This window comes from Saccopteryx leptura, chromosome 5 (assembly GCF_036850995.1).
Source record: "Saccopteryx leptura isolate mSacLep1 chromosome 5, mSacLep1_pri_phased_curated, whole genome shotgun sequence".
In the NCBI taxonomy this organism is placed as follows: Eukaryota; Metazoa; Chordata; class Mammalia; order Chiroptera; family Emballonuridae; genus Saccopteryx; species Saccopteryx leptura.
Genome location: NC_089507.1, coordinates 62561215 through 62588408, shown reverse-complemented (window position 1 = coordinate 62588408; position 27194 = coordinate 62561215). Strand labels below are relative to the sequence as shown.

Genomic DNA, 27194 nt, shown 5'->3' with positions numbered 1-27194 from the left:
AAATTAAGTATATTTGGTATAAAATCTTATGTTAGTTTCAGGTGTCTAATATCGTGAGTTAACATTTATATATCTTACAATATGACCACCAGACTAAGTCTAGTATCACAATACTACCACAATATTATTAAGTATATTCCCCCTCACCTTTCTTTTTTTGTGTGTGTGAGAAAATAAAAGGAAAAAGCGAGGGTTAGTTGAGCAGACCTCCCCAGGAGAAAGGAATCCCCGTCTTCTGCTTTTGTTCTTACTGCCTCTGGTTCTCTCTTCCCAGCTCCTTTCTCTCTGGCTTCCTTCAGTTCTGCTTTTCAGCTTAGCAAGCTCTTCATTCTGCCAAAAATCATCCTGCATTTATTTATCCACCCAACAAACTTTTACTGAGGACATACTGTACCACATATCGGAAATACAATGATGAATGGAGGTTGGAGCCTTGTTCTAATGAAACATACTCTCTAGTGGTGAAAACAGATAATAAACAAGCAAACAAACAAATGAGATATTATCTGATAGTTGTTAAGCTGTAGGTAAAGGTGAAAGTCGAAGTGTATAAGATGGGGCGGTTAGGAAGGACTTCTTTGAAGACGCAACATTAGAGCTGAGGCCTGAATGTTGACACAGGTCTTCCATGCACAGGTCATAGCGGTCTAAGCAAAGGTCCCAAAGTGGGTGCGCTGCATGTGGGGGGCAGAACCAAGGCCTATGAGGGGAAGTGGGGAGTGGTAAGAGCTGACATCAGAGACTGGCTCATTATGTAGGCTGCGGACATTAGGGTAGAGTGTGAATTTGCTTCTAAATCAAAAGAGGAGTGATTTCTATGCTGAAGAGGATGCCCTCTTTCAGTGCCAGAGGCCATAGCTTATGTTTTCTTCTATCTGTTTTGTAGTTTAGGCTTCTACTATGAGGGCCCTATGGATAAACAACTTTTTTCTTACCTTGCTGTGGTTGAGCCTCGGGGAAGACAGCGCTCTGGAGGGTGGTACCCACGCTCTCCGTTGATCACTTGGGTCAGGAATGCTCTGATGCCAGTTGGGCTAAGGTCAAAGCTCAGTAAACAAGTTTTTCTGATTGTGGTGAGCACCTGGAATCCCACTCTGAGCACCAGGAAACATAAGAAAGCAAGGACCTTCTGTAAAAATAAAGCAAAGCTTCATACTTTTTTTTTTATTGTTGTTGCTACCAGGAAGATTTATTTCAATGAAAATTAAATTAAATATTATTTATTAGTTGAGCAGTACTAATAGCTAGCATCAGGGCTGTGAGAAGGAAATGGGAGGAGACATCTCAGTTTCCTGGCATCTGGAGCCACACCAAATGACTTGCTCAAATCTCTAGTGGGTACATTTTTCTTTTATAAGGTGCAGTAGGTCACTTTTCCTTCATTAATAACATATTATGTGATCTGGAAGGGGGAGGCTTTCCAGAGTCCCTGTCAATACACTCAGCCCACAGTCACTTTGGTCACCCCCTTCTGTGTCCCTCAGCATGGTGCTAGTAACATTAGTCTAGAGTCAAGGCAGGGGCTATGAGTTATACAGTTATTAGTGACCGGGTCATAAAATTCTACCATTCTTGAAAAAATAGAATTCTTATAGCCAAGTAGCTTATCTTGTTAGAGGCTAGCTAGATTTATCCCTCCCTTTCATTTATTTAACATTTATTTAACTCAGATTTCTTAAGCACGGACTGTATGATAGGTGCTGAGTGAACCAGGGCACACAAACATATTGTCACCCTTGTGAAACTTCTAAGTTATACAGAACTGTAGTTTTAAACCTCACCAGGGATTAAGAGCTGATACAAATGCATGTATATGGTTAAGTGCCATTATAAGCAATGTAGTAACTGACACTGGACCCCAATATTGGGTAGACACAGAGAGCAGTGTGGTCTGTGGCAAACTAAAGAGTACTTCCATGAACACACACTCTAATTTATCTTTGACTTACTGACTTCCTCTATGAACTTGAAGGGCTTCAATGAACAAGGCAGAAAAGATAGTAGTAAGGCAAGAGAACAACAGATAAACAAACACATTCATTAAGAAACACAGGGAAAATGCCTTTAGTATGAAAATGCCATAACGAGAAATAAAATCCTATCTACTTCAGTGGCATTAGGTATATGGGACCATCACAAATATAAATCTCTATGTCATGCCCTTACTTTCCTTAAATAAAATGACCTAGAAAGAAGATCAGCCTTTATGGGGAGGAAAATGATACGCATTTAATAAACTGCATAGATTTATAAATTACAGAAATATAGCCCAAATAAGTGGAACCTTAGGCAAACTCCTGAGTGAATAATAATCAGATGATTGTTTACTCTCTAGTTTAGAGCATCATCATCAGAATTCATTAGCTACCCTGCAGTTTCCTTGCCTCCTAAAGAGAATGAATATAGCCACAAGTGTCAGAAGGGTCATCTGGGCAGTACTGGGGCTCCCTTCAATATGAGGCAGAGTATCATAAAAGAACATTAGGAAATACAAAGCCAGCCCATATGTTATCACTGGTGACTTCCAGCATAGCCCTTTCCAAACAACAATTCTGTACATTACCTAAAAGAGCAAAGCCAGCTGAAATAGCCCAGATGTTCACTTTGCTTGTAAACTAAAACCACACAATAAGTTAGAAGAGATGACATCAAAGTGGTCTGCAAAGCCAGGGTCTTACTAGAATAAAAAATATCCCTATAACTTTGGTGTGTCTAAGAATGTACTGTGGCATGGACTTCTCTGGATTTGGCTAGTTTATATCTGGGAAGCACACATCTGGACAAAAGGTTGCGAATGCTCCAGAAGTTAATTATTTCATTGATAGGAAGGTGCTTTCTTTAAAAAATGATGAAATAACACAGGTTTCTCAGTTAAGCAGATTCTTCACCTCCAGGAAAGGCAAGGAGGTTACATATATAATCTAAGACAACAAAACAGATAATCAATAATCATAAAGACAGTTGGAAATTCTCATAATTCAAAGTCCTTAGTTTGATTTGTTTTGATTAAGCCAGACCACAGTTATGAGATTTTTCTGACATGTTGTGGATTTGTTCTACTCATATCTTCATGCACACCAGCTTGATTTACAAACAGCCAATGCCTATCCTTGGACTGCTAGAACCCACTTTCCCTATCGAAATGTCTTGGAATAGGGGCATCCTTACAGGTTACGTTAGAAAGTGGAAATCTATCCCAGTTTCCTTGCCCGTTGGCAGGATCATTCTAATGTGTATGTATGTGTTTACGCTCTTTCCCTGAGCCTCTCAGATGATAAGCTCTGGTTGCCCACTGAGGTAGCAGGTTTAATTATGTGTCCCTATCATCTGTTTTATTTTGTATTATCTATCCCTGAACCTCCCTTATAAACTATGGGCATTCAGTCTACATCTCAGGGTCTGCTTCTTAGAAGAACCCAAATAATACACATTTTTACTCAAAGAATTTCCCTTTTGTTAACATTTATGAAAAAAAAGCACATCTCACAAGTGAGGGTTACTGCAGATAAAAATCAGCTAAAGTCTCCTTCCACCTTTGCAGCTGCATACTGGATGCATATTAATGATGACTTTAGGAGTGTACCGACACTCCCTTTACTCAGTCCCTCGCTCCTCATCCTGTGCTTTGCTCTGTTTTTAGTGTGGGAGGAATCTAAGGTTAGAATAAAACAACACTGTTTCCTCTCATCAAATGAAGTGTGGTAGCTGTGAATATCATGATATATTCCTGGCCAAAGAAATATAAGGGAGATAGAACTTGTATGTTAAAATGGAAGGCTTCAAGCCTGACTTGGGGTGGTGCAGTGGGTAAAGCATTGACTTGGAATGCTGAGGTCATTGGTTTGAAACCCTGGGCTTGCCTGGTCAAGGCACACACACGAACAACTACTATAAGTTGATGCTTTCCACTCTTCCCACCTCCGTTTCTCTCTCTCTCTTTCTCCTCTCTCTAAAATAGAAAAAAAAAAATGAAATCTTTTAAAAATAATAGGTTTCAAGATACTATATAATCCAGGCAAACTTGCAGCCTAGGAAAATGCAGTACTCCAATCCTCCCACAACCACATCACAATTACAACTGCACTGCAGAACAACCATCACCGAGAACCACCTGAAACTTAGCTAAACAGAAGTCCTACAATGAAGGATATAAAGAAGCAGCCGCATCAAGGCTGGTAGTAGGGGTGGAGATATGGGGCAGGCTTATCCCCTGCCTATGTGTGGCAGATAAAAATCAAAAGGCATATCTCCCCTGAGGAGCAAGAGGTCCCAGCCTCACACCAGGACACCCTGTCCAGGATTTCAGTGATAGGAACAGAGGTCCCAATGGAATTTGGGTATAAAAGCCAGTAGGTGTTATGGTTGAGTGAGACAGAAGGCTACTGGAGACCTGGGCATTTCTTTCAAAAGGCCCACACACGGACTGACTTGGATTTTCTTTGAGTTCTAGCAGTGGAGTAGCAGTTCCAAAGACACTAAGGGCATATGGGAAGTAACTGAATTGTCTGGCATAAGCTCAAGAGCTGCTAGAGATCAATGTTCCTTTTTTGAGCCTTTACTGCAATGAGCTGGCTTGTAGGTGTCATATCTCCATCAACTTGGTCACCCTACCCTGGTGATTCCCTGAGACCATGCCCTACCCAATTTGAGGTCCTACCCAAACTGTTTCCAGTGGATTTTACATACAAATGGCATGGCTTGGTTCATGCTTCAGACTCTTCTGAAATGTCTCAAACAAGCAACATTCTTGTTAAGTGGCCCCAAGCCTGACAATAGTGGCAACTGGCCTTGGTTCCTAGCTTGTTTTGGGCACCTCCAAGCTCAGCACAAGTAGCAGCCATCTGCAGATCACTTTGTAGTAGCTAACCTTGGCCTGCACCTCCTGGGAGGCACCAGAGCCAGTACACCTGGTAGACAGCTTAAGACCATGATGAAATACCACCCAACCACCTCCATAAGTGACACACTCAAGGGACAGCCCCAATAGGCACCAGGGACCTTCTCTGGGGCATGGGCCCCAGCACAGCTGATCTTCCACAGTGACTGAAAATAGTCCTTGCAGCCCATTACCTGGGACTAATGAGAATAGTATCGGGAGTCCTGGGACAACTTCAGGCATTCACACCATGGGAGTGCCAGAAGAAGAAGAAAGAGAAAAGCATTGAAAATTTGTTCAAAAAAATAATGACAGAAAACTTCCCTAACCTGGTGAAGGAAATAGACATACAAATCCAGGAAATGCAGAGAGCCCCAAACAAGATGAACCTAAAGGGGCCCACACCAAGACACATCATAATTAAAATGCCAAAGGTTAAAGACAAGAAATCTTAAAAGCAGCAAGAGAAAGGCAGTTAGTTACCTACGAGGGGGCTCCCAAAAGATTGTCAGCTGATTTCTGAACAGAAACTTTGTGGTTCAGAAGGGATTGGCAAGAAACATTCAAAGTAATGAAAAGCAAGGACCTACAATCAAGAGTACTTTACCCAGCAAAGCTATCATCTACTATTGAAGGACAGATCAAGAGCTTCCCAGACAAGCAAAAGCTAAAGGACTTCATCACCACCAAACCAGTACTACATGAATGTTAAAGGGTCTTCTTTAAGAAAAGAAAGGAGAATGAAATATAAAAAATATGAATAATAGAATATATATATATGAATAATAAAATGGCAAAAAATGCAAAGGTGGGCAAAAATAGGCTTATAGTTGTAAGTACACAAAACAGAGTTTATTCTTGTATTATTATTTATTAATTATTGTATTATTAATTTGTATTACAACTGTGGGCCTACTTTTGCCCACCCCTGTACATATCTATCCAGAATCAAATCTAAAAGCCAAAATAAACAAGCAGAGTAGAAACGGACTCATAGATACAGAGAACACTTGGATGGTTGCCAGGTGGGAGGAAGGTTAGGGGATGGGTGGAAAATGTGAAGAAATAAAAATTGGTAGCTGTAGAATAGTCATGGGATGTAAAGTGGAGAGTAAGGAATACAGTCAATAATATTGTAATAATTATATATGATGTCACAAGGGTACTAGACTTATCAGAATGATTACTTAGTAAGTTATATAATGTCTAATTACTGCACAGTACACCAGAAACTAATATAATACTCTCAGTCAACTAATCAAAAAATAAAAAATATTTCTAGTAAAAAAAAAAAGATGATATAGAAATCAAGGTTTAATCTGCTTAAGAAAAATTTGAGTGTTCATTAAAACTAAATTCCCAATCTAAAGCCTCAAAAAGTATTGATTTAATGTGTCTTGGGTGAAATCCAAGTATTTGCACTTTTAATAAGTTTTAAAGCATGGTCCCTAATTTTTTGACACACTTGGCATTGAGAGTTGGGTTCAATGAGCCCTCTCCCTGAATGTGCACAGTCATTGCTGGGCCAACAGAATGTAGTGGAAGAGATACTGTGCAGGATTCTGGGCCCTGGATTTAAATACCAGTAGTCTTTATTTCCTGTCTTTTGGGATGCATATTTTTGGAACAAAGCCAATGTGCTATAAGGAAGCCAAGCAGTTGTATGGTAAGGCTCTTTATAGGTCTTCCCACCAACAATCCCAGCTGAGGGCCCAGTTGACATCTGGAAGCAACCCTAAGACATGTAAATGAGATAGACTTCCAAAGATTCTAGTCCCTGAATGTGGGTTACCCTTGAGCTGTACCTACTGACATCTCTTGGAGCAGAGACAGGCCAAGTCTGCCTTGCCCTGCCCAAACTGATGAATGATTGTTGTTTGAAGCCACTGTGTTTTGGTTGGTTTGCTAAATAACAGTACTAACCAAAACAAGTTCTCTAGGTGATATTTTAGTATATGGGTTACACACTTGGAAAAACACTCATTCTGATAATCATGTATGTTAGAAGATTATGCAAAAGTGCAGGGCTTAAAAACTATAAAAGAAAATAAAGTAGTCAGTAGTTAAACACACAGGAAAAATATCTTTATATGAGGCATCCATTGATAAAGTGACTGCATAGCCTGACCTGTGGTGGCGCAGTGGATAAAGTGTCAACCTGGAAACGCTGAGGTTGCCGGTTCAAAACCCTGGGCTTGCCTGGTCAAGGCACATATGGGAGTTGATGCTTTCTGCTCCTCCCCACTTCTCTCTCTCTCTCTCTCCCCCTTCTCTATAATGAATAAATAAAATCTTTATAAAAAAAAGTGACTGCATAGTCAGATATATAGGAGAAATAAGTTCAAAAATTTTTTATACCACAACTTAATTTATTCCTTCCTTCATTCCACACCTCTGCAATTTGGAGGCACTGAGGGCTTTTGATTTGACCATCACGTATTCACTCTTTGGCATCCACTGACACACCTTCTTGGTCCCATGTCTGACCACACAGATCACTATTTAATGTTTCACGTGGGAGAGAAAGTAAGTGAAGTAGGCCAGTTTAGGACAACAGAGGCAGCTGTTACTTGCTCTAGCTGATTGTTGCCAGGAGAGAATATGGGCTGGGGTGCCAGACATCCTGACATTTCAAGAGAATCCTGCAGTGAGCAATATGTAGAATCTTCTGATAGTAACTCTGTGGAACAAAGATAAGATTTTAATACATATTGTAAAGGTCAAAGTATATTGAACATTGGGTTCACCTTATTGTCATATTGAACATTAGACTCAAAACCGGAAACAACTGAAATTTGCAATTAGCTCTTCACTTTAAATATGATTCCATTCCAAGAGTAGTGATGAGCCCTGTCACTCAGACATAATCACAGCTCTCTACAAGTTTAGTTCTTAAAATGTTAATTAAAACAATGTATTAAACTTAGGAGTACAAAAAACAAACAAGACAAAGAAGAATAGAAAAAGGTTTGTTGGACAAATATGTCAACAGGGATCAAATAAAAGAAGAGTTTGATGCAGATATCCTGTGTGTAGTCAGGCTCCTAGACCAATGCTGTTGTTTTTTTGGAAAAGACCCAAAAGGAAGCTCATGTACAAGTTGGAAGATAGACCAGAGCATTGGTCTAAAGTTACTTATAGCATGAGTTCTACTTTTCCTTTTGGAAGGCAGGAATGAGGACATTTGGGTGATGCAGAAGAGTGAAGTAGTATTTATAGTTAGGACTCTTATTAACAGTAATAAAACAAAAACCAACTGTAAATGGTCTAAAGCAAGAAGGGACATATTTGCTCATAGAACCAACTAGTCTAGAGATAGAACTGGTATAGTACTCTCTAGGATTGCAAATGATGTTATCAGAATTCAGTTACTTTCCTCTCTTGGCCCCAAGAAAACACCAGCCTAAGAGCTTCAGTTAAATCTCTGAAACCCAAATTCAAGTACAGTGAAAAAGAGAGCATCTCCTTGTTGTTGCTCAAGCCCAAGTTCCAAGATTAGCTCCAATTGCACCACCCCGAATCACATGCCAGCTCTTGAGCCAATCATGTCGCCAAGGGACAATGAGCACTTTGACTGGTTGGGACTAGGGCAGGTCTCACAGACAACATCAGAGCTTTACTGTTCTTTTCCCCAGTCCTTTTTCTCTCTGTGCCTCAGTTTGAGTTCTTTGTATTAATCTTTCAATCAATAAATATTTCTTCTACTGTGTCCATCTTCTGCTAAACCACTCTGTTGAGATCTTACATTAATATATCACATTTTCAGTTTTTAAATGTTCTTTGGATTTTTTTAATGAAAGTATATTTAAAGAAGAATTATTTGTAATAGCCAAAGCAGGAGCCGAAATAATTTCTATCAAAAGTAAGTGGTTAAATAGTTATATTCATAGAATGCAATACCATATAGTAATGAATTGAATGAACTCCAACTATATCCAACATCATGAATGAAAGTTGAAAACATAAAATTAAGACAAAGAAGTTAGATATAAAATAATGTGATCATCTATATAAAAAGTTGAAAAACAGACTAAACTACAACAGTAGGTAAAAGTATTTTAAAAAAGCAAGAAAATAATTACTAACAAAGCCAGTGTGTGTGCTTTTGGGTAGATGCATTATATTTGCAATGAAGAATGTATAACATAAAGAAAAGGAGTAACAATGATTTTTGGCAAATCCATGAGAACACAATTAGTTTTCCTTCTCCTTTGACCTCTGTAGTCATCTTTTCCTGCTGTCTCCTTTAAATACCATCAGAGATTTTCCACAATCATGGCATGAACTTTTGTCCTAGAAAAGTGATGTGACATTATCTCCAGAAGTTCTCTGTTAAAAAATTTTTTTTAATTAGTTGAGAGGTGGGGTGGCAGAGAGACAGACTCCCATATGTGCCATGACCGGAATCCACCTGGCAAGCCCCCTACTGGCCATTCTCTGCCCATCTGGGGCCATTGCTCTGTTGCTCAGCAGCCAAGCTATTTTAGTGCCTAAGGGGAGGCCATGGAGCCATCCTCAGCACCCGGGTCCAACTTGCTCGAATCAATTGAGCCATGGCTGTGAGGGAAGGGAGGAATAGAAGAGGGAGGGGAGGAGAAACAGATGGTTCCTTCTTCTATATGCCCTGAATGGGAATTGAACCTGGTACTTCTACATGCCAGGCTGATGCTCTACCACTGAACCAACCGGTCAGGGCCTTAAATTTTATGTTAACTAGTCAGATAGAAAAGAAGGCAGTATGCATTTTGGAAAGAGTCGTGTCACCTGTCTCTACCATCAATATAATTGGTGGAAGTTTCCATGAGCAAACATAAAATAATCTCTAGATCATGAAAGGTCGAAATAAGAGATACTACCTTGTACCCTGGGAGTTAGACTATAAAATCATGTATTGAATTAAAACAGAGATATTAAAATTCCCACTAAATAATAGGTAAGATTTGTGTAGTATGTATTAAGACTAGTGTGCTAAAAGCATTTTGAGTATAATACAAAAAACTTGCAAATTAAATTGGATTATTTTCTTAATATTGCGATGGAGGAATGATGTCTAGGGCATTTTCAATAACATCCTCAAGGTCACGTGGCCAAGATGTGGCAGAAGAATTTTCAAAATGAGATCATCTGACTCCCAAGCTTCTATTCTATACACCCAGATTATAATTTCTCTACTAAAGAAGTGCAATGGCTTCCAGACCTGAGCAAGACTGGAGGGTTCCATTGTACATGGTATTATTTTGTGACAGAAGTGTGAAAAATCAGAGCAATTTGGGAAGGCCAATTAAGGCACCCCTTAGGGAGAAGAAGTCCTGCCAATAGATTCTAGTTTTCATTGTCCCTTTGGTTTAAAGCTATTTCTATACTAGAACAGGATATATTGGGCTTTCTTAGCCTCACAACAGTAAACATTTTAATTATGCAAATAATTTTGATCTTCTGAATTCTTGGTTAGCAATCAGCTTTCTGATTATAATTTGACTTCCCTAAAAGAGCTCTTTAGAATTTGGAGTCTGTGCCAATTTGAGAATTCTGGTATGTGTGAGACAGCTTTTATTTCTCATTGTCTACAAAATTTTTAAACTTAACTTCTATGAGCATATTAGTTCACTATATGTGGTGGGTAACTATCACACTAAAAAGCAGAATAAACCACAAAGACATTAAATTTCAGTGAAGTGACATGGTTAAGAGGTTCATAGAGGTGTGATGGATTGAGTTGTGATCCTCAAATTGTCCTTAATTCATATGTTGAAGCCTTAACCTCCAGTGGGATGGTATTTGGGGATGGGATCTTTGGGAAGTAAATAGGCTTAGATGATGTCATGAGGAACAGGGTTTGATGATGGAATTAGTATCTTATAGGAAGAGACACCAGAGAGCTTCCTCAATCTCCCTCTTTCTTTCCCTTTTCCCCCAAACCTTGCATAGAAAGGTCATATGAGCACACAGAAAATGGCAGTCACCTACAAGCCTGAAAGGGTTTTCACCAGAATCAGGCCATGTTGGCACCCTGATCATGGACTTCTAGACTTTGAACTGTGAGAAACTAAATTATTTTCTTCATACTACCTAGCCTGTGGTATTTTGTTATGGCAACCTGGGAAGATTAACGCAAGAGGTCCATGGAAAATAGGGATGCAACCTTCTTCAAAGTGACTAAGAGAGGGTATGATGTGCTAGAGCAGGCTCAAGGAATCTGAAAAGCCATCCCAAGAAAATGAAAAACTCAGAGAGCATGATCTGAAGGAGAAGAAATCTAAAAAACTACCTTTGCTTTCTTTAGGTTTGTGTTATACCTGATATTCTGTACCAAGTCCTTTGTCTGATTTTTCTTTGTTTTCTGCAACTATTATACTTGATAGAAAAGCTGCAGTCATGTCATCAACACTTAGAACCCTTTTAGAAAGTAAAAAAAATTTAACTCACTAAGAATATTTCATTACATAGTACTCCTTTTGCAGATCATTCTTTCCTTTCTGGAAAAGAATCAGGTTATAAAACCTTGGGCATGCAGTTAGCAGGACATTTAAATGGTGTTTGATTTTTTAAAAGCTTAAGCATCTGACCATGGTTTTTCCAAGTCAAACAGCACTTTAAAAACTAAGAGGCTTTGAAATCAGAGGCCTGTAATGCTGTGGGCTCCTTCTTTCTCTCTCTCCTGAAATAGTAGGTGAGATCAGATGTGAAAATTTGTACAGACACTGTTTGTGTTTCTCTATATAGAAGACTATTTCTTAAGAGACTGCCCTATAAACCTTAGTTAGGTTCTATAATACACTGAGCCACCTTTTTTTTGAAATGTACAACAAAATTCAGTGTGTTGAGGAAAAAAATTTTAACTACACTGTTACTACTCTTACTTTTTATTTAAAAATTTTTTATTGAATTTATTGGCGTGACTTTGGTTAATAAAATTATGTAGGTTTCAGTTGCATGATTCTATATCATCTGTACATTGTATCCTGTGTTCATCACCCAATGTCAAACCTCCTTCCCTCACCACTTATCATCCCCTCTTTACCCTCTTTTACCTTCCTCCACCCTCCTTTCCCTCCTACAATCACTGTTGTCTATGAGATTTTCAAAATTTCTTTTATTGCTTGATTTTAGAGAGAAGGAGAAAGGGAGAGAGAAAGAGAGAGAGAAGCATTGATTTATTGTTACACTTAGTTGTGCATTTATTGGTTGCTTCTTGTATGTGTCCTGACCGGGGATTGAACTCGTGACCTTGGCATATTGAAATGATGCTCTAACCAAATAAGCTAACTGGCCAAGGTCATGGTTCTTTGTTTTTGTTTTTGATTAATCTCTTCACCTTTTTCACCTAGTCCCCCAACACCCTTCCCTCTGAGAGCTGTCAGTGTATTCTCTGTATCTTTGAGTTTGTTTCTATCCTGTTTGTTAGTTCATTAGATTTCACATGTAAGTGGAATCATATGGTACTTGTCTTTCTCCGACTGACTTACTAACTTATTTCACTTAGCATAATACTCCTTCCTTTTTTTTATAGTCAAGTAGCATCTCATTGTGTAAATGTACCACAGCCAGAGGCGAATTTATGGCAGGTGTGCTAGGTACGTGCCCTGGGCCCTGCAAAACCCCAACTTTACACTTTTTTTCTAATTACACTAAGTTTAATTTCATATGTACAATTTTAACATTAAAAGTACATAATATTTTTTATTTATTTAAAAATATGGTTAACATGTATTTTTATTTTCCCTGTCTCTCTCTCTCTTCTTTAAGGCCCAATATTTTCTTTTGTATCCGGGCCCTCAAACGACCTTAATCCACCTCTGACCACAGCTTTTCTATCCACTCATCTACTGATGGGCACTTGAGCTGCTTCCAAATCTTGGCTGGGTTTCTTTAGATACATTCCCAGAAGTAGAATCTCTGGGTCATTAGGCAGTTCATTTTTAAATTTTTGAGGTAACTCCATAGTGTTTTCCACAGTGGCTGCACCAGTCTGTATTCCCACCGGCCATGCACAAGGGTTCCCTTTGGTTCACATCCTCACCTACACTTGTTTTTGTTGATTTACTGATGAGCGCCATTCTGACAGTTGTGAGGTGATATCTCATTGTGGTTTTAATTTGCATTTCTCTGATGATTAGTGATGTGTTATCAATTTTAAACATGAAAGTGTCATTTTCTACTTACTTTTCAAATAATGAACAGAAAGGTCCATAGTTTTCGAAGCCCACATAACCGCCAATGACCAATCCAGAATTTAACCTCACAATGATAGAAGCCTCTTTAAAGAATGCAAAGGTCTCTGCCTGACCAATGATGGCACAGAGGATAAAGTGTTGACCTGGAATGCTGAGGTCACCGATTCAAAACCCTGAGGCAAGACACATATGGGAATTGGTGCTTCCTGCTCCTCCCTGCACTCCTCTTTCTCTTCTCTCTCTCTCTCTCTCTCTCTTTCTTTCTCCCCTCTCTAAAATGAATGAATTTTTTAAGAAAAGAATGCAAAGACTCAAAACTAATAGTTATCCTCTCCATTGTACCTACAACATGCCATTTATAATCCTTGTTATCTTCCATTATTTTTTACTATTGCAGGACACAAGCAATGGAAATAAGTAATGAATGAAAAAGTGAGGTTCAGAGTAGTCAAGTGACTGGACCAAGATACATTACTAATGAGAAGCTGGAACAGAACTCTCCAACTCTCTGACTCTGAAATTCACATTCTTTCCAGTGTTATGCCATGTGACATGATAGTGATATCTGCATGTAAAGCCAGAAGGCTCGGCCACCATCACGGCAGCCCGGCCCATGCAGGTTCGCATTGGATTCAGACAGTCAGTAAAGAAACAACGGAGCCAAGAATTGGTGGGCCATTAGCTTTAATTCTAGCTTGCACCCAGCAGGCAAGTAAAAACACACACTGGGCTCCAAAACCCACTCACATTCAGTGCTCACAAAACTACTGACTTAATCCGAGTTCTCCTAGAATCAAAGGTTTCTAGCTCACCAGACTTATTCACCTCTGTTCCCCATCTCCTTCCTTCTCCCTGCACAAACTCTGCACTAACTGGCTTCTCACTCAACACTCCGCCATCTTGGCTGCTTCTCCTGGCCTCCTCCACGTGGCCTCGTTCTGCTCTCTGCTCTGCACTCTCCTCTAATGATAATCTCAGGAACCAAGAGCGCAAGCTCCCGTTCTGTCCCTATTTTATAGTGTAGAAATCCAAACCTTTAATCCAATATACAAAATAGGGAAGTCTCTAATACAAAGTCACTTTTCTGAGGCATGATTAGATTGTACCACCCCACATCAAAAAGGGTGGGAAAGGCTTAATCCCAAAACCAAGCCCCAGGTTACAAGGATTCTGCCTGCCTTTAGCCCACCCCCAACACACATTAATATCACCTGGGTGATGGCCTCCACGTGAGCAGCGCCATCTTTAACAAAGTGAGCATAATACATTTTATCCGCCCAACACTGCATTTCTGGAAAGATCAGATAAATCTATTAATAATTAATTTTTCTTTCTAGAATAATAGAAAATACTAAGAAAAATGGATGCACATGAATGGTCCAGTGACATAAATGTTATTTCACTTCCCTATTATTAAAATTCTTTCAGGGCAAAGCTGATTTTTTAAAAATGGTGGTATGTCCTGGGAGAGAAGGAAGACCAGAGAGATTGAGGACTGTGTTTTACCAGCAGGTCCTAATCATGCCATGATACTGACCATTAAGATATTGATCTGCAGAGCTTACAATGATCATAATAATTCACATTTATAGAGAACTCAACTTTTTAAGTCAGAGAAAAATTGTCTGGAAGAAAACAAGACAACTAACTGGATCAGAAAAGAAGCCATACCACGTAGATTAGATTAGCTTTCTCTGGGAAACCTTGATTGGATCAGTGTTTCTGTGGGGGGGGGGGGAGGAAATTATAGGTCACACATAGTCTCCAGGAAGCAGTCTACCTGCAAAATACAAGCAATACAAAAGAAGTTTGAAATTGAGAATTAGTTTGTTATAACAACACATAAAATGAAGAAGGATGATGAAGTCGGGGTAGTTGCAGATATCCTGTGTAGGAGGAGGGTTACCTGGAAAGTAGGGGTGGAAGGGCACTTTTGTGAGCAGCTTCCTGCACTAAGGAAGGAAGGCTGTTTAGTCTGCTTGGCAGATCTATTTCTTTAGAGAAGGGAGGGGACTCATTAGATAGCTTTATCTTTATGGTAATGTTCCTAGGATAATCCAACCCCCCCTCCCAGCTCTGATTCTGTATTTTCCAAGCAACCTTCTGATGGTAATTGAGTTTCCCAAATAGATTTCTCTCCTGGGAAGAAAATGAGTGGACAGACTGACATGACTATCCAATCTGTTTGTCAGTGTGATTTCTCACTGTAAATTAAGACCCTGGCTCCTGCATGAGATGCAGTTGGATGATGTGAGTCAGCCCTGAGCCTGACTTCTTGTAAACCCCAAATCAAGGCCCCAGGTCTGCAGAACTGACCATAGCAACCTCTTCCATTTGTATAGGAATTTACAGTGTGACTAATGTTGTCTCATTTAGCTCTCAATGTGTCTGTGAGGTAATCATTTCTGTTTCATTAAGAGTTGGAAAGTTTAAGTGAACTTCTCAAGGTTACACAGCTTCAGGAAGACAGTACACAAAGCTTAGGGCTCCTGATGCTAAATCCAGACTCCTTCACGACCAGGGACAAGTGAGAACACAAATGTGCAGAATCACGAAATGGAGTTTCCAACCACTTGCAGTCTTCCTGATAATTTACTACAGCAAGGTCTGGTGGATGGAGGATGGCCTGTATTTTATTTATTTATTTAATTTTGTTTTTAAAGTTCATCACTCTCAATTTCCCCATCACCTCCAGCCCTAGGAAACCACCAATGCACTTTATGTCTCTATAGATTTACCTGCTCTTGACCTTCCACATAAATATTAGATTCATACATACAATGCATAGTCTTTTGTGACTGGCTTCTTTCTCTCCGAGTAATGTTTTCAAGGTTCATCCATGTTGTAGCATATGTCAGTACTTCACTTCTTTTTGTTGACACGATACATTCTATTGCATGGATATACCACATTTTGGTTATGCAGTCATCAGTTGATGGACATGTTGGGTTATTTTTACTTTTTGACTATTGTGACTAGAGCTGCTAAGAACAGTTGTGCACAAATGATTGTGTAAACATAGGTTTCCATTTCACTTGAGTATGTAACTAGAGTACCATTTTATATTCTTACTAGAAATGTATGAGAGTTCTAATTTCTTTCCATCCTTGAATACTTGTTATTATCTGACTTTTTGATCATAGCCTTCCTAGTGAGTATAAGTGATATCTCCCTGTAATTTTGGTTAACAGTTCTTGGATGACTAGTGATGTTGAATGCCTACATTTTCATATGCTTATTGATCATTTATATCTCTTCTTTGGAGAAATGTTTTTCAAATCCTTTGTCCATTTTTATATTGGGTTACTTTTCTTTTTGTTATTGAATTGTAATAGTTCATTATACATTCTAGGTACAAGTTCCTTATCAGATATGCAATTTGAAAGAAGTTCTCCCATTTGGTGGGTTGTCTTTTCTATCTCTTCATGGTATCCTTTGAAACACAAAGGTTTTTAAGTTGGTGATGTCCACTTCACCTGTTTTTTTTTTTCTTTTGTTGTTTGTGCTTTGGTGTACAGATGAATCTTTTTGAATGATGGAAAAAATTGATTATATGTCTAAACAACATGTATTGTTACTGTTGGGCAGATAAAATGTATTATGCTCACTTTGTTAAAGATGGAGGCCATTGCCCAGGTGATATTAATGTGTGTTGAGAATCCTTGTAGCCTGGGGCTTGGTTTTGGGATTAAGCCTTTCCCACCCTTTTTGATATGGGGTGGTACAATCCAATCATGCCTCAGAGAAGTGACTTTGTATTAGAGACTTTCCTATTTTGTATATTGGATTAGAGGTTGTGAAGCTACAATATAAAATGGGGGCAGAACAGAGTTTGTGCTCTTGGTTCCTGAGATTATCATTAGAAGAGAGAGCAGAGGAGAGCAGAGAAAGGCCACGTGGAGGAGACCAGGAGAAGCAGCCAAGCTGGTGGAGTGCTGAGTGAGATGCCAGTTTGTGTAGAGTTTGTATCTGGGATAAGGAAGGAGATGGGGAACTGAGGAGAATAAGGCTGGTGAGCTAGAAACCTTTAATTTAGGAAACTCGGATAAGTCAGTAGCTTTGTGAGCACTGAATGTGATTGGGTTTTGGAGCCCAGTGTGTATTTTTACTTGCCCGCCGGGTGCAAGCTAGAATTAAAGACTATGGCCCACCAGTTTGTGGCTCCGTTGTTTCTTTACCGACTGTCCGAATCCAATGCGAACCTGCATGGGCCAGGCGGCTGCTGTGATAGTGGCCCTGGCCGTGGCTTCTGGCTTTACAGTTACTGTGAGGTAAAGTACAAAATAAAGATAGTTTCAGAGGATAAGTTTCTGCTTTCATGGAATTTGCAATATGATAAAAAGAAAACCTAAAGAAAGAAAAAAGTAGAAAATAATTTTAAAAAGGATAGATTAAGTGTTGGTAAGGAATAAATATTGACCCTAGAAATTTTAATGATAGCTTTTTACTAGCAATGTTTATTGCCTTGTGTCTTTGTAGTACAAATATATCAGCAAAGTATACCTATCAAATAATATATTTTATATTTAGATTTTTTGATGTTTTTCTAGAGATGGAAACCACCATAACTGTATTGTACATTTACGTTTAAAGTCGGTAAAGGCCAAATAAGTTGTCCATATATATTTGTATAAGATTTAACTATTTGTTTTAAACTAATTTACTTTTGTGTGCATATCATTATTAAAACAACACCTTGGTTTACTCAAGGCTCTTAAACTTCTTCTGAAACCCTCATTTAACATAACCTAGTCTCTATACAAATCAAGCTACATGTAGTTTTGACCTGTTACACAACTAGATTTCCTTCCTGGTCTGTTGGCAGGTATTTTATGAATAACATCTGCAATATCTAGTAATCTGCTGCAAGAAATAGTGCTGATTTAATTAAAAAAATTTGATATTCAAAACACTTTTTCATATACTCTAAGCACTCTTTAATAAAATAACTTAATAACAGATCATCAAGGAAAATTCTGGGCACAGTAAAGAAAAAAAATAAATACATTTAGTTCAATGTTGAAAGAAAAAGTGAGTAGAGAAACTATGCTTTTGCAAACACATACACACACACACACACACACACACACACACAAACACTATTGTAATGTTTATGGCTGCTCTGTTCCGGGGTTTAGATTTATTTACTCATCAAAATTTAGTTTTAAAGTGTTGATGGACTACAAACTCCTAGAATATACTATTATGGTTATAGCATTTAAACAATGAGCTTAAGAGTTTAAGTAGAAGCCTAACTAAACTGTTATTTTGAAAAAAATTAAATCATTTAAGCCTAAGCAATAGTAAGCAAACATTATATTTAAGAATGAAATTCGAGGGCAACTTTGAAATAAACCAAATGTAAGTTATGATTTATTACTTTCCCCATTTATTTTCAATTTTTCTCTTTCACCTAATCTAATCATGTTTTTATGCACAATTTTACTAGAAAGTTCTATGGTTGACCTTGCTGGTCTAATATCAAATCCAAATCTTCCTAGGATTTGGGCCAGTTTCCCAGATTTTAGGATATTTTTGTAACAGTGACTTTAGGGAATTTTTTCTCTCTCACATTTGATTTATTTCTTTTCAGATTTAACTCCTTCTGTTGCTGGAAACACACACACACACACCTTGAACACACACACACACACACACCTTGAACACACACACACACACACACACACACACACACACACACACACACACACACACACACACCTTGAACAGAAATATTCAGGTTCTTCTGTTCATTGCTTTTCAGTTGTTTTGTTTCCAAGGAGCCAGGAGCAGGAGGAAAAGTTTATGATGTAGAACAGGTGATCATGCTTTTAAAAGGATCTTGTAGGCAAACAAGGTGGCCTGATGCAAGTAAGTCAGCGCTCTCTTCACTGACCTCCACTTAATCCCATTGCTCTGTTTTTCCTAAAGAAGCACCGCGACTAATGTCCTCTGCATGTCTAATGCGTGTTGCCTGTGGGCCACTTTCTAGCGCCCTTCCTCACTTCCGCTTCCGCTGAACTGTGCGCTTTCCCAGCAGTCAGTTATTTTTAAACAAGCCTTTTTATGCCAATTGTACTTGTTAGTGTAAGTATGTAATTTAATTGAATACTAGGTAAATCAAAGAGGAAATGAGTGTAAAAAGAAAAAAGTTTAAATTTAATGAAAATAAAATTAAATGCTTTGGAAAGAGTCTAAAATCAACTCACTTAAATAAAATGGCTTTTGAGTAAGTATGTAAAATGAACTATAAAATTATGAGGAAAGGGCAACAGAAGTAGAATTATATCATGTCTGAACTAGAAAATGGCTTAAATATATACATTCATTTATAAATTCATTCATTCATCCCACAAACACTTATTATTTACTACATGTGCTAGATATCTGAGTAGCTAGAAATATAAAAATAAGTCACAGATCTTAAGTAAATTAAGTCTAGTAGGGAAAGGAATTATGAAAATGCAATAAAATGTGATGATTATATCAAAGGAGTGTTTGGTTAAGCCTAGAAATTTTTAAATAAACATGTGCTATCTTATTGGTTCTTAGGGGTTCTTTTAAAATAATAATATTCTCACTTGGTAATATAAACTGTGTTATGTTATCAATGTTGGACATTTGGAACACAGAGAAGAAATACAAAGTAGAAAATAAAAGTAATTTCTAATTCCTTGATTCAGAGAATGGCTGCATATTTGGGGGGAATTTTCTTCCAATCTTCTTCCTCTCTGCTCTTTTTACACAGATACAACACACACACACACACACACACACACACACACACCCCACAGGATTTTTTTCATTGCATTATATTATTTAACACCAATATTATATGTTATATATATATACTCATAAAAAATACCTTTTAAAAAATAGTCTTTAAAAACATATTAGCCCTGGCCGGTTGGCTCAGCGGTAGAGCGTCGGCCTGGCGTGTAGAAGTCCCGGGTTCGATTCCCGGCCAGGGCACACAGGAGAGGCGCCCATCTGCTTCTCCACCCCTCCCCCTCTCCTTCCTCTCTGTCTCTCTCTTCCCCTCCCACAGCAGAGGCTCCATTAGAGCAAAAGATGGCCCGGGCTCTGGGGATGGCTCCTTGGCCTCTGCCCCAGGCGCTAGAGTGGCTCTGGTCGCGACAGAGCGACGCCCCAGATGGGTAGAGCATCGCCCCCTGGTGGGCGTGCCGGGTGGATCCCGGTCGGGCGCATGCGGGAGTCTGTCTGACTGCCTCCCGGTTTCCAGCTTCAGAAAAATACAAAAAAAAAAACATATTAGTGACAACACAGTGTTCAATACTAAAATATATGTTTTATTTTTTAAAATTTTATTTATTCATTTTAGAGAGAAGAGGAAGAGAGAGAGAGAGAAGGGGAGGAGGAGCAGGAAGCATCAACTCCCATATGTGCCTTGACCAGGCAAGCCCAGGGTTTCAAACCAGCGACCTCAGGATTCCAGGTTAACACTTTATCCACTGTGCCACCATAGGTCAGGCTGATATATCCTTTTGATGCATTAAATATCTATGAAAATAATTAACTAAACAATATTATATTTAAACAAAGGTATTAGCCCAGAAGAAATAAGAAAAAATTGGGTTGTCATGTTTTACACATTCTTAGTTATAAGTGCCCAGTATTTGAACTACTTTCGAAAAATGCCTCTGATTTTGTTTTCCACATCAGTTAACCCTTTTGAAATAATCTGAGCTATGATGGTATGGCAGGACATTGTACAATAGATTGAAGTAACTCATAGCATTTTAGGATTTAGGAAGGCATTGACACATCTGCAAAATAGATAGAATCTCCTATTGAGGGAAAGGTACTGCGAATCCTGCATCCTCTTTCTCACATTTTCTGTGCCATCTTGCTGAGGAATGGCATCAGGAGGAGGAAGAATGGGGCTACCCACAGGGCAGGGGTGGACCCAGGGCAAAGCTATGGCTCAATGACAATATGATGGCCAGTGGGCAGTCTTCTCAAGTTTGTCTCTCAGAAAAGGGACCCTGGACCCAAGGGTGTTTACTCTGGAACTCAGCCTTAGGATTCTACAGACACAGATGCCATGTCTGTGAAATAATGAACACAGAATTGCTTGGGAAAGTCCAAAGTCTTACACATAGTGATCCTACCTGACTAGTATTAGTAAGGAGTAGGAAGGTCAGGGACTTTCCCTCCGTGCTTCTTCATAGGTCCTTCAGCAGTTCAGTCCCCATTTTAGGCCTGCTTTCCTCCACACACAGAGTGCTTTGGGGCTTTGATCAGGGACCCTGTGCCCAAAGAGAGACCCAGACAAGGTTGACAGGAAGACTGGCCCTCACTCTGCGCCTGATGCCCAGGCTCGCCTCAGACACCTGCACGCCAGTTTATGACACCATGCCAAGTTAGTGGTTTTATTAACCAGCTCAGAAGCCTTCACGTCTATTTCTGGGAATCCTTAATCCCTTCTTCCTGAATCACCTCCTTTCTTCTTTCCCACTCTAGACATTGTTCTCAGTCTTCATTCTTGAAACAGAACTGCTAGTTCTTTTTGTGATTGCCTTTACAATCTCATCCTGTACTATTTCTAATGTCAGGGCTGGCTTCCTGGGCATGTGACCCGTGCAGTCTTACATGGCCATGTGCTCAGAAGAGTCCTGCTCTTAATTGAATGCTCTGCTGCCACAATCTTGAAATTCTTAATAACTTTTGAACAAGGATCCTGTGATTTCATTTTGCATAGGACACTACAAATTATATAGCCGGTCTTGTCCATGACATATGGCCATGAGCCATGGCCCACTCTCATGTTTTCCCCTAATACAGTGGCATGACCTAATACCCCATGCAAAGGGAGGCCAGACCAATGGAGATGAAGCTCCTACTATCTCTCGCCTTGCCAAAATGGGTATAATTGTACCCAGAGCTAGAGGGGATCAGTAACACCAGGTGAGGCTGTCATGGGGAAGTCAGGATTTGAGAGTTAATTTAATAAGCTAAGTTGAATGGAGATATTGGGAGCTAAGACTGACTTCATCTTTCCTTCTCCCAGATAATGTTTAATGGGGCCCATGGAGAGACAGAGAAGCAGCCGGTACCTATCCTCCACCTCCATGGCCTTGTAAACATAAAGGACACCTCAGCTGGTATAATGTCAAAAGATGTTGAAGGTCAGCTTGGAGTTATGTGGCTATTGACAAGATTAAACTTCTACTGATTTAATAGTGACTTGTTACTTAACAGTAACTAAGAGATCTTTGAGACCTGCCATACATTCATCCAGGGACAGAGAAAGAACAAGTTAAAAAAATAGGTTCAGAGGTATACTGGCAAAAGAAAAAAGTTGCTTTTTCTTTTACCCTATTGAATCTAGTTTATTTAATAAACGAAACACAAGAGCCATTGGGAGAATAATGAACTGGATCATAAGAGCATACTGGTAACTTATATTAAACCATAAGGCCTACACTTTTTATCTATGAAGCTGGCCCGAAAATAATATAGGAACTTAACTAGTTCCTGCTAAAATAATAATTACCAATTTTAAGTGTTCATTATTTGCCAAGTAAAGTGCTAAACATCTTTTATGTATTATATAATTTCTACGTCACCATGAGGTATTTTAATAACCACATTATATAAATGAGGAAATTGTGTGTTAGAAAAATTCAAATCACTTAGTCACATAGGGGAAGCCAGCACTTGAAGCCAATCCCATCTAAACTTCAAAGCTCATGCTTTGAACTAATAACTTATTCTGTCCTAAAAGAAGCTAAAATACTGAGTTATTCAATTTTTTTTAGCATGCCTTTCTGCACAGTCTTTTTCACAATACTCATATTTAGTAACCATAAAAATAGCATCACTTTTAACCAAACAAAAGCAATGAAAGGACTCCTCACCCCCTTGCCCCATTCTCTTGCTCTTTCATAAACTGTAAAATAAGCAAACAAAAGCAGGCAAATTAATTATTTCCACTAAAAACAAAACTCAATCATCTGTATAGCTTTTGAAAGACCTGTCTGGTTAAAAACAAAAACAAGGAAGCATATCTTCACCTATTTTCTTGTCTGTATCAAGTTCCAGATGACGATGAAAATGAGAATTGCTGTTCTAGATAAAAATCTGATCAAGAAAGAGGACATGACAGCACAAAACGCGGGAGTCTGTCCCCAGTCAGATGTACCGTCAGAATTGAGCAAAACAGTATCAAGCCAAGGGCACAGAATTAGAAGCTCAGAGTTGCAAATGCCTGTGAAGATAAGAGGATAGGCTGAGGGCCAGCTGTAGCTGTTCTGAGCTTTCTCTTTGTATCCATTTTAGTTTATATAAACATAAAAGTAAGATGAGAAAAGAGGGATCTTGAACCAGGAATTGCATGAATCTAAGAGAATAGTATGAAATTGGCTGATATTCAGAATAAACAAAAGTTTAGACAGCTACTCTCTAATTCTAGTTCAAGTGCCTTCCACATCCCAACAGAGATATTAAAGGATACTGTTATCCATACCCCTGGACTGGGGTTGGAGGAACAGAGGAGACCAGACTAACATTCCCAGTACCACAGATGACAGGGACAACAGAGAAACTCTGTTCTTGTGCTCTCATGTCCTCTTTCTTGTTGATCAGATTTTGATCTAGAATAACAATTCTCATTTTCATCATCATCTGGAAATTGATATAGACTAGAACTGGGGTTGGGAACCTATGGCTCACGAGCCAGATGTGGCTCTTTTGATGGCTGCATCTGGCTCGCAGACAAATCTTTAATAAAAAAAATAATAACGTTAAAAATATAAAACATTCTCATGTATTATAATTCATTCATTTCCTACTGCTCGTGTTCATGGTTGCCCGTGCTGAAGCCAATCACAGCTGTCCTCCGGGACAACACCAAATTTTTACTGGATAATGCGTAATGCACACAGGTCGTTCTATGGCTCTCACAGAATTACATTTTTTTTTTTTTTTCTGAAGCTGGAAATGGGGAGAGACAGTCAGACAGACTCCCGCATGCGCCCGACCAGGATCCACCCGGCACGCCCACCAGGGGCGACGCTCTGCCCACCAGGGGGCGATGCTCTGCCCCTCCGGGGCGTCGCTCTGTGGTGACCAGAGCCACTCTAGCGCCTGGGGCAGAGGCCAAGGAGCCATCCCCAGCACCAGGGCCATCCTTGCTCCAATGGAGCCTTGGCTGCGGGAGGGGAAGAGAGAGACAGAGAGGAAGGAGGGGGAGGGAGTGGAGAAGCAAATGGGCGCCTCTCCTATGTGCCCTGGCCGGGAATCGAACCCGGGTCCCCCGCACGCCAGGCTGACACTCTACTGCTGAGCCAACCGGCCAGGGCCAGAATTACATTTTAAAATATGTGGCATTCATGGCTCTCTTAGCCAAAAGGGTTCCTGACCCCTGGACTAGAAACTAAGTAAAAACCTGCTTTCTTTTCTGTGTGTATTTTAACCAGACAGGACAGACTTTCAAAAGCTATATAGATGATTGACTTTTATTTTTAGTGTAATTAATCAATTTGGATGCTCAGTAATTGTCCTCCACATTAGTAACCTTGATCTTGCTCCTCATGATTCTCCTACAGATTTAAGGTTGTTTAAACCAGAGAAAGGCAATACCTTCAAAACACAAAGTAGGGTTTTCACAGTAATTTTTAACTGTTAGAAAAGAAGCCTATTTTTATCCCCTGTGGCATGTGGTAGAAAGTATTGTGTTTATCAGAATTCTTTTCTAGCAGAGAAATATGATCTTTAGAGACCATCTTTAATTAGCCCATTTGGAGAAAAGGGGGTCCCAGGAGACCTACCAGTGAGGACCTTATCCCTACCTACCTCAGACGACTGTTCTGAGCATGAAATGTTAAGGGATATTTAGCATATGTTAAAGCACTGAGAATAATGCCTGGCATGTAGAAAGCATAATATTACAATTTTCTATTATCTTTTCTCTTTTTTCTTTCTTTAATTTTTTAACTTTTTTAGAGAGACAAAGAGACAGGAAGGAAGAGAGATGAGAAACATTGTAGCTACAGCCCTTTAGTTGTTCATTGATTGCTTTTCATATGTGCCTTGACCAGGGGGCTTCAGGCGAGCCAGTGACCCTTTGCTCAAGCCAGCACTCTTGGGCTTCAAGCCAGTGGCCTTTGGGCTCAAGCCAGTGACCATGGCGTCATGTCTAGGATCCCATGCTCAAGGTGCTGTGCCTGCAATGAAGTTGGATAAACCTGCGCTCAAGCTGGTGACCTCAGGGTTTCGAAGCTGGGTCCTCACTGTCCCCGGTCAACATGTTATCCACTGAACCACCACCTGGTCCACCTCTATTATTATCTTTTGTAGGATCTTGTTCAAGGTGAAACTTAAGATAAGCAATCTTTTATCCCCCATAACTACCTTATTTCATTTTTTAAAATGAGGATATTTGCTGAGGTCCAGACATTTTATATCTTCTCTTTGTTTCCCCTAGTTGTCCCATAGCTGCTCTATGCTTTTTTTTCAAAAAGTAAGAAATAATGCATATAAATAGGAGTTATATAGGATCTAAGTCCACGAAGACTTGCATAGTAATTTTTAATTTCCCTTCCTATTTTTGAGTTGGTTCCAATAATCACAATTTACATTGATTGAAAAACGTTCAGTGAAATGAACATTTGGTAGTTTATTCATTATAATTGTCCCCTGAACAATACAGGGTTAATCTGCAGGCCCACCTATATACAGATTTTTAAAATAAATATACAGTCAGCCCTCTGTATTTCTGGGTTTTGCATCCTCTGATTCAAGAAACTGCAGATCAAAAATGTTGTTGGGAATCCATGGATGCAGAGAGTTGACTTGGAGGGTCAACTGTAAGCATTGTTCTATGCAATTTTCCATAAGGGACTTGGGCACCTTTGGATTTTGGTATTTGAAGGGGTCGGAGAATCAATCCCCAACAGATATGAACCCATTGAGTAGTACGAATGTTCATGTACATCCTTGTGCCTCCTGACCATCCAGAGTTGATCATACAAAAATTTTAATTTAAAAATGTGTAAGGCAACATTGTATGTTCTTCTTGTTTCCATAAATTGGTTATCAACGGACATGATTTTAAGTTAATAAAACTGTAATGGGAACTAATTTTATTTTTTGAAAAAAAAAAGCTCATTCCCAGGGGTCAGCGAGTATGAAAAAACTCACTACTCAAAGGGTTAAGGCACAACTGTAGTTAAGTTTTGGCGACTTAAAAGCTATACTCAGATTTTTCAACTGGCAGGTGTTGTCACCCCTGGCTTTCTCATTGTTTAAGGGCTAACTGTATATCATTTATCCCCAAAGATTAGGCCTGTGTTCCCCTTGCTTTTGTTTCTTCTCCAAAGTTCAACATTTTCATAGCTCTTAACATCCTGTACAAAGTTCCCTCACTCAAGCTGGCGACCTCAGGCTTTCAAACCTACCAGCCACTCCACCCTACTCCTCATCCCCAGGGGAACTGAGGACTTCTGAGAGTCTGAGTTTGGGCAAAGTCCCTTTATATTCATCCTGAAAGGTTGCCTCTTTTGAGAAACAGAAAAGTGGAGAGAGATCAAGCCAGGAGTTGAAGGACGATGCCCCTCAGCCCAGATCCCACCCCCGGCCCCTTCCCCACACAGCACCTCTGCCTCTGTGGTGCCCGAGTCTCACTGCCCAGCTGGAAGTGGGGGACATCCCAGAAAGATAGGTCAATTACGTACAAAAGATAGAAATCCACCAAGGAAGGGAAGTTTGTGAAAATCAATGTAGAATGTGTGAAAGTACAACTTACATGACTACCAAGCACATAAAGGTCAAACTTGTTTGATCATAGAGGAAATTCCCTGAGAACACTTATTCACCTAATTAATATCCACTTGGCAACTGCCACTTGTCCTAAGCCTATCCTGCTCTCATTTCATTAACCTTGTCATAGTAACATTTATATTTTATGCTTGAAAAAGTTTTTGGAGCTCATTTCTCAATATCATTAGAGGGATTTATGGTATTTGTTGATTTGTGGATTAATTAATTTTGTGAGCATGAAGTAATATCCCTATAGCATTATTGTATTTTCCCTGCTGTAACACCTTCTAAGCATTGTGTTTAAATTTAGAAATTGTTTTTCCCAGGGACCTCATAATACCTTGCTTGGCCTATTGCCAGCT

General features: G+C 39.3%; 1 long non-coding RNA gene across 1 annotated transcript; it reads right to left on the bottom strand.

Moving 5' to 3' along the window:
* Positions 1 to 214: 214 nt before the first annotated feature.
* Positions 215 to 23198, bottom strand: LOC136406433 (uncharacterized). The gene is made up of 5 exons (XR_010751674.1): positions 23088 to 23198; positions 21183 to 21320; positions 14722 to 14830; positions 925 to 1094; positions 215 to 388 (listed from the first exon to the last, which is right to left on the bottom strand). It is a non-coding gene; the product is annotated as an uncharacterized lncRNA (long non-coding RNA).
* Between the last annotated feature and the right edge of the window lie 3996 nt (positions 23199 to 27194).